We start from the raw sequence: 8,451 nt of genomic DNA, 5'->3' as shown, positions 1-8,451 counted from the left end.
ATCCAGCGAAGGATTTTCCCTTAAATCCCGTAAGACTCGAGTTTGTGGAGCAGCGGGACGTGTGGGACCCTATCAAATGCTTTTGAGAAGTCGAAAAATATGGCATCCGATATGAGTCAAGCACCTTTGACTCGACGCTTCTCGCCCCCTCACGGTGCTTCTATCACGACCTTGTGGAACTCTTTGTGACTACCCTATAAATACAGTTGTAATAATTTTCCTTTGTCTCCCTAAAGGGCTGTGTAGAGCTACCGTGCCTTTTGATATACCATAGTGGGCGGAGCATGAAACCAAGGGACCGATACAGAGCTGAACGATCGTCCAGCAAGACAACAAGAAGGTGCAGGTCTTTTTGGATAAACTGACGAAAGTCATCCCATCCTTCGGCATGATCGCTGTACCCACAGTGTAAGTTCATGCTCCTAGACATGCAGTCACGAAACACGCCACTTACAATCCAGGGAGAGGCACTGGGAGTTGTGGAGAGCTTTACGTACCTTGAAAGCTGTATTAGTTCTGATTGTAGTGTGATAGATGGGGTCAATGCACGAATTTGTAATGCTCTGGTCATGGTCAAAATGATGTGCCACCGAATCTCAAGGGACGTTTGTGGCAGGCTACAGTGCGGACTGTTTTGTTGTATAGCTGTGAGACTTGACCTGTTCGAACAGCGGGACTGAGGCTTTTGCGGTTGTTCGACCATCGTTATCTCAGATAGGAGTCGGAAAAAAAGAGTTTCCTGCTGTGCGACATCTTCATCATTGACAGCATGACATCAGTGTTCAACGGTGATGCTTCGCTGCCGTACAACCATGATCTATTTGAAGTCCTGATTGTGAAGAAAAGAAAAATGTAGGTGAGAAAGGAACGCAGTGCTAGTTCACTACAATCATTCCGAGTTGCCTACAGTTCCAAACACTCATTCAGGCAATCTGGATAAAAATTCGCACCAGTGTTGCCACTGACATTGGAGAATGTGTCCAGCACCAGAAGCTGTGTTGGTTGGGACGTGTATTGTGGATGCCTAAACATTGTTTGCCGAAGAGAGTGCTGTCTTCCATGCCCAATCCAGAGTGTCGGAAGCATTGGTGACCAGCTCTTGACCTGGCAGAGAGGTATGAAGGACATTACGAAAAGCTTGGCGATGTCATGGCTACTCGCTATCCGGCATTGGGACCGCGTGATCCCCACTGCACCTGTTTGGGGACATTTTAAGCTATGGTTAACAACAGATGTCAGTGGCGTTCTTGTTGTCAGTTTCTATCTAGATTGCCTGAGTGAGTGTCTGGGGGTGTAGATACATCGGGCTGATTGTGTTAGGCAGGCGCCAAGTCCCTGGTTTAGAAAACGCGCTGCGACCGTCAGTTTGTTTTACTGACCGATCTCAAAGAGCTCCTTAGTGTGTCTGGCTCGAAAAAGAGGATTTTGGTGTATACCATCAACCTTCCCCATCGACGGACTACTCTGCTTCTGGGATACAACTTCAAGATTAAGTACCAGTCCACCACTAACCTCGGACGAGCCAACGCACTGTCAAATCTCATTGGTTCAAGCAGGCCAGAACCAGAGGGCCCTGCCGTCGCAACGAATGCCTTGAAACCCGAAGTGGAGCGTGTAGTGTCCCATTCTTCCAGTGACTGCTAACACAGTCTGCCAGGCTGCAAATCACGGCCGCGTACTGCGGCAGATCATCAAGAATCATGATAATCGGTGGCCGCGTACCTACCAAAAAGACTAATTGAGACCTTATTTCAACTGGCGTGATGCGGTGTCCCTAACTGACGGATGCTTTTTATTTTCAGATCGCGCTGTCAATCCAAAAGAGTTACAACGAACCGTTCTGAATGAATCCCATAAAGGGCACCCGGTAACGAACAGGATAAAGGCCCCTGCTTGGAAACACGTTCACTGGCCTCTGATAGACTCCCAGGTCGAGCGATTTCCCAATCTTGTCTGTTTTCAGATCGCGCTGTCAATCCAAAAGAGTTACAACGAACCGTTCTGAATGAATCCCATAAAGGGCACCCGGTAACGAACAGGATAAAGGCCCCTGCTTGGAAACACGTTCACTGGCCTCTGATAGACTCCAGGTCGAGCGATTTCCCAAATCTTGTCTGTAGTGTGGTGAAGGATCCCATTCTGGATCCCATTCTGCTTCTGGAAACCCGCGGAAAATTTGTCAGATGCCTTGCCGGAGGGCAAGCCAGAGCACGCATTAAGCCTGTGACGCTGGATAGACAGGATCCGCAAGCCAGTGAAGCCACCGCAATCAAACCCATGACTTCGAAGTCACGTCAACACGTTTTAAGAGGGAGGCTGATGCTAGTACCACAAACTCGTGAAAAATCGATCGTTGGTTCGTCTCTTACAAATTGAGCCTGCACAGTAAAACCTCAGTTGCCACCGTACAGTGGTACACAGTCGCTTGATGGCCTTTTAGGTAACACTGGTCTGTCAACAACACACAGCGCGTGCATACAGAAACCTTGTGAGTCGCCGGAGAGACTTTCCGGTATGCACTGCACAAAAAACTCTACAACTTGGGCTAGTACAAAGTGTACCCAAAACAAACACTTGAAAACAATTGCGGTGCACATAAACCAACATGATGTGACAATTTTATTCAGTGAGCAACTGAAAGGTAACAAAAATAGAAAATCAAAAAGTTGTGGATTCCGCTTTACCATACACAATCAGGCGCTGCTGCGGCCAAGAAGCCTATTCCGCACACGAATAGCCAGGGTCGCTTGCCTGTCTAGCACTAGGCCTTGCTCTGATTGACCGAAACTCATCACCAAAAAGCGTATCAAGATCCGATAATCGCCAAATGCCGGTTGCCGGAATGTTGTCACCATGTACACTCTATATATGACGTGCCGTGCACGTGTTTTTGACTTTGTTTTGGGCGTTAATACACGTTATGCGTGCTTGGTGGCTGTTTCTGGGGAAACATCAGCTTGGAAGTTTCAGATCGAGCAAGTGATTTAGAAAATACCGTTATTACTTGTGGTAAAAACATGAATACGACAGTCGTTCATGTTTGTTCGTGATTCACGTTTCCAATTCCTAGCCGCAACAACTCGGGAGAGTCTCACCAACACTAATTCTACTTACTCGCGCATTTGTATACCTGGCAACCGCAAAAATATTTGAACCCTTTTTCGACGCAACAAGTCACTAGCAGGCCAGAAGAAGCTTTTTTGGAATGCATCAGTACTAGATTTCTTTGCTCAATAAGCGTGTATGATGAAGAGCATCTGTTAACAGCATATTCTCACAAGCTGTGGAGGGGGAAAGGATGATTATGTCAGTGGCAGACGACGCGCAGACGTTGCTTGCCGGACCGATGTGGGACGAGCGGACTCGTCAGTTCTAACTGTTGGGTCTCCAGAAAGTGTGACATTATTAGAGCGTGGATAGATGGAGAAAAAAGTAAGTGGAAAAATAAAAGGGAGGTGATGGGAACAAACCGTTTCGCTTACTCGATTTGTTTATGCAGCAGTCGAGTCGACCGGTCTGATGGCATCAAGCGACGGCAGATGTGGCATGAGTTTTCTGTATGTGTGCACTCAACTGTTCCACGTGGGCCAGGTTACTACAAGGGCACCGACACCTAAATTGGAGGACGATCATGGCCCTCAATCTGACTTCGTGGTTCACTAGCTTGAGCGCATGGCCAAGGTGTTTGGCAAGAAATGCAAGGCAATTGACATTTTTTATAGAACTAATTGCCACGTTTGTTCCAGCTCCAAACCCAGAGGTCCAGTAGCTGGTGTTCATCAGACCAATAACCACAACAACCAACTCACCGCTACAGCCCCTTATGACGCACTGATGATTTCACCTCCATTGGTGATGAAACGTTCGCAATCAAATTGCCCAACTCAGTAAGCAAAACAACGGCCATCTACGCTACCTGAGCTAACAACGCTTTTTCCTATAGAAGACCTATGACACTCAGTCGAAATTGTACAACAGACTGCGTCGCACGGACAATCGCCAGTATCTCTCAATGCGTTGTTGTTGTGTCTTGTGTTAGCTGAAGGACTAAAGTGATTGAGAGCTTAAATGCGCACGCAGCAGGTGTGAGGACGGAAGTGATTTACTTGTGCCGAAAGCTGATCGAAATTCAGGTGTGTGGACCCAGTTAAGACTTCGCTTTCTATCAGTTATACCTGTACCGAAGTGCTCCTCAAGTTCAATAACTTTCAGTGTATCGATTGTATCAAGCTGATCCGGCAGGAACGTTAAGGTAAATACATGGGGTAACTAAAAACAACAATCACTTAGACGTTTACTAGAAGATAATTGAAGGAAAAAATAAAAATAAAACTGAAGATGAAAAACGGGTGAAACAAGGGAAAAGTACTCTCAAGTTTTAGAACTCTCCGTCAGACACACCTAATCATACCGAATAAACATTGAGCTCTGAGAGATAGGATATCTCACTGCTTCTACAAAAGTCGATTTATTTTGGCGGTCAGGCACTAGTGTTGCAGCGTTCCACAGGTCCACACTGGCTGAAACACAATCCAAAAGTGTTCAACCGCACCAGAACGCCCGATGGTGAGATTCCCGGAGAAAGACGACTATACTGACTACTAGCAGTCGTACTGGGGGTAAAGTTGTGCTGTCCCCGGTGATAGGAATGCAGACGACCTGGATCTTCACATTTATGGAAGCAGTGATGCAGTCCTCTCCAGAGAAAAGCTAGGTCAGAAAATAACGTCCCTAAACACCCTAAACGTTGATAGCTGATGGCTGACTGAAACCGCTGGCGCTTTATTCAATATAGCCAAAGAAATTTTGAGCTCAAATGACAGCTGCTATGCAAGTCGCACTAAGAGCGGGACAGTAATATTATAGAGCTCGGTTCCCTGGACAAATCAGGTCCACCCGCAGCCAATCGGGCCAAACGATTTGATCATTAGCTATAGGAAAAAAGCTCAAGAAACCCTTCGCAAACTGGCTGGCAGTTCTGACCTTTTAACAAGCGGCTGCGGCAGAGTCCCCAAACAAACACTTAAATCTCCCCATTGCACATCGGGTCAGTGCTTATGGCCATGGGTTTAGAGTGGATTGCCTCAGGCAACCCTCTTCCTCTGTTTGAGTAGCCGGGACGTAACTTTCACCCTTGCAACTGATAGGTCACCGCCCCTAGTACACGTACCCCACCCATCTGACACTGCGGTGTGATCAACCCATCTGCCAGTTGCCTAGCCATAGTTCTGAGTTTTGACTGTCGCCCAGAAACACAAAACAAAATGATCATCCAACCTTAAAAGATTTCATCTACGTTGCAGCCTTCGGAGTCCGCACTCTATATACGATCAAACAACCAGGATCTCTCGCTGAAACCAGCCGAGAGAAACGAATTCAGCGTAAAACAACTTCGTGACTCTTTGTGACTAAGTCCCCGTGGCTTTTCCAAACTAGTCAAGCATTGCATTGTTCAGGTTTTACGTAATGCGAATTATGCTAATGGTGGCATCAAGAAACCCTGAGCACTGTGGGCAGAAAAAATTGTAAACCCCATAAATAAGTAACTTATCTGTTTTGTTCCCTGATATTGAAAAAAACGCTCGGCTATATTTGTATGTAAAAATACAAACGCCTGGGAACATTGACGATGATGATGTTGGCGTCTCCCATCAAATGCCTGCATATGCTCGCACATTAAAAGATTATTGGCCGTGAAATTTCCAGTCGGCTAAATTCTGCCATATGCTGGGGTTTTCACCTTTCGTTTATTCAAGATGATTTTGCCGTTGAATAAAAGCTGCACCGAATAAGATGCCCCGGAATGCAGTCCATATGTTTTAAAATTCTAGGTGCAGTATATATAATACTGCGTTGAAAGGCCACGGCAAATTTTATTCCCTTGAGAATTACGCAGTACAATGCAAAATGGAGACTTCATTAGGTGAATTTAGTAATTATGACGTATTGATCAATAAAAACAAAACCATGAATGATTTAAATACCGATTTTCTCAAATTGGCTATTCCGTTTTGTGACAGCTCTCACGAAGTCCGTCTAAAGGTGCTGGTTGCGGCCATCTTCACAATATCACTGCGAAGCACTTCGCGCGCCTCATAATTTGGTGACTGTAGTTTTCGCTCATGGGCGGGTCTCTGAGTGGTGAACTTCGAAAGCAATATGTAGTATTTCTAGTCCGTGCAGTGCAGCTTCAATTTGTGGCCGCAAAATTGACATTAAACGCTATCAGAGAAGCAATACTGGAACAACTACATCGCCATAGATATAATCAAAATGGACCACGGTTAAATGAAAATAGAACAAGTACATATTCATCATACTTGTAATGTACTATTCATAAGGTTGCTGAAAATCCATCGACAGCCCACGACCGGTTTCGCCCTTCTTGGGGCGCATCAGCTAGGTGCCGTCCACGGGTTTCCGTCAGCATTATGTTTTACTTGAAACCAAATTGCACGAAATTAGCGAATATACACTCTTCTGCAAACTAATTTGGTTCTTTCGAGAGACTCACCTGAAACCCAGCTGAATCTCTCGTTTATGATGTTCTCATCAACTTTATGCAATAGATGACACCCCTGAGGCCTCCAGAACAATGTAGCCATGGCTCGTGCGGTAACGGGGTCTCGCACCGTCCACCAGACATCCAGGAAACATCGCCGTAATTTTCGGTCCGGCACTTGGGAGTAGTTTACCTACCGAAGTAGTTTGCCATAAAAATTTTTACAGGTTTTCGGCTAACAAAATTCTGGTACTGGATTCCGTCTGCTCTCTGCACACTTCGGCAAATTGCAGTTGACGGCGTTGGTCATTTGGTTAGTAATAATTCAACAAGGGCAAAATTAAGCCAACGTGCACCATGAAGTGCCATATCAACAATGACTGTCAGATTGTTCAATCAGCTACTCTTTCAGCAAGGTTGTAAAAGTTGCTGCGTGTCGCAGGCAAGGCACTACCAGTTGAACCACAACATATAAGTACTAGAGTGCAAGCGTGGTTCAGATAATCGTTGTCATCATCATAGCAGCAGCAGCAATAAGAACCGCGTGCTTGGTCGGTGAGCTGAACCACCTCCTCGTGGCGCCGACCAGGTAGCCTGGACGTCAGTCTGTGCGAGCTAAGAGTTCAGCAGCTCCTAACATGGCTAACCACTCCGTTTGGCTTCAATGTGCCAGTTACTTTCGACAGCGAATACTACGAATCATCTGGCGCCTCTGCACCAGTTACAGCCAGTACACAGGAGAGACTCGTTGTGTTCACGTGTGAGGAATGTAGCGGGTGCTGCAATCGAAAGCTGGCTCGATAGCCCACCATCGAGTTCACGACAATGAAAGTGCTGGTACGAACATGGTTGCCCGATTGGTGTGCGCCGATTGTTCATGATTTTTCCCGAAGAAGATCGGCCTAAGTCAACATCGCCGGCAAGCACACCCCACCCAGCAGATAGGCTTGGCCGAGTGAAGCATTCCGTACCCACTGGTCTCAGCAAGAGTTACAATCGCTTTTAGGCCTAACTAACAATTTATATCCAACTTGTGGCTTGCAAACCGCGCTGTTCACGAGAGTGGAGCAGTATTTTCCTGGTCGATTGGTTATCAGCATCAAAAGTAGGTTATGGGTGCTTAACTGGCAAGCACAACAGGACGAATCATCATCTGGTGAATCTGACCAAATGGCGGCCTAATCGTCAGAAACCGATGACTACAGCGTCTGATTTAAACAAACCGTGAATTGCACCGTGTCACTCTAGGAATCCCATGCCGACCGTTCGCTTGCTATTGTTGACCGGGGGTTGCAGTCTGGCACCATGACACCGTAGCAAGTCCTGTCGCTCCTGGACCTGCACACCTCTAAGACAATTTCACACACCTGGAAAAGTGTATCTCGACGCCGTCATCAGTTAGCCCACCGGATCCGGGTCAACCGAAATTAGATCTGCCGAACCAAATACGCCGCCATGCAGAGCCTATACCATTAAAGATGGGAAGATGCAGCGTCTGCTGTGCTCGATGGGTCATGGAAGGATCTATACAAAGGTAACTGCGGCCTACCTATAGACGCCGAGCGCTATTGGGAACAGGTGCTCTCAGCTCCAAAACATGCGGATAGCCGACCAAGTCGCATAGTAGTACCATCCGACTGGAACTTGGTTGAGCCAGTTACAGGAGATGAAGTCGGCCGTACGATCCATTCAACGGGCAATTCGTCCCCAGGCCTGGGCAAGCTCATGCTCAATATTTTCCGCAGGTTCAGTGCTAACCTTCTCACTGAGTATTTCAACTTATTGTTATCATCTGGGGGTTGTCTCCCAGATCTGTGTTGTTCCCGTATTACCCTATTTCCGAAGGTCCCAAATATGAATTCACCGGATCAACTGAGATCAACCTCCTTGTCATCCATTCTTGATCGTTGCTTCCAAAAAGTGCCTGCTGATCGCTGGAGTCGTAGATT

This window comes from Opisthorchis viverrini, assembly GCF_000715545.1.
Source record: "Opisthorchis viverrini unplaced genomic scaffold opera_v5_250, whole genome shotgun sequence".
NCBI lineage: Eukaryota > Metazoa > Platyhelminthes > Trematoda > Opisthorchiida > Opisthorchiidae > Opisthorchis > Opisthorchis viverrini.
This window is presented reverse-complemented; position numbering follows the sequence as displayed.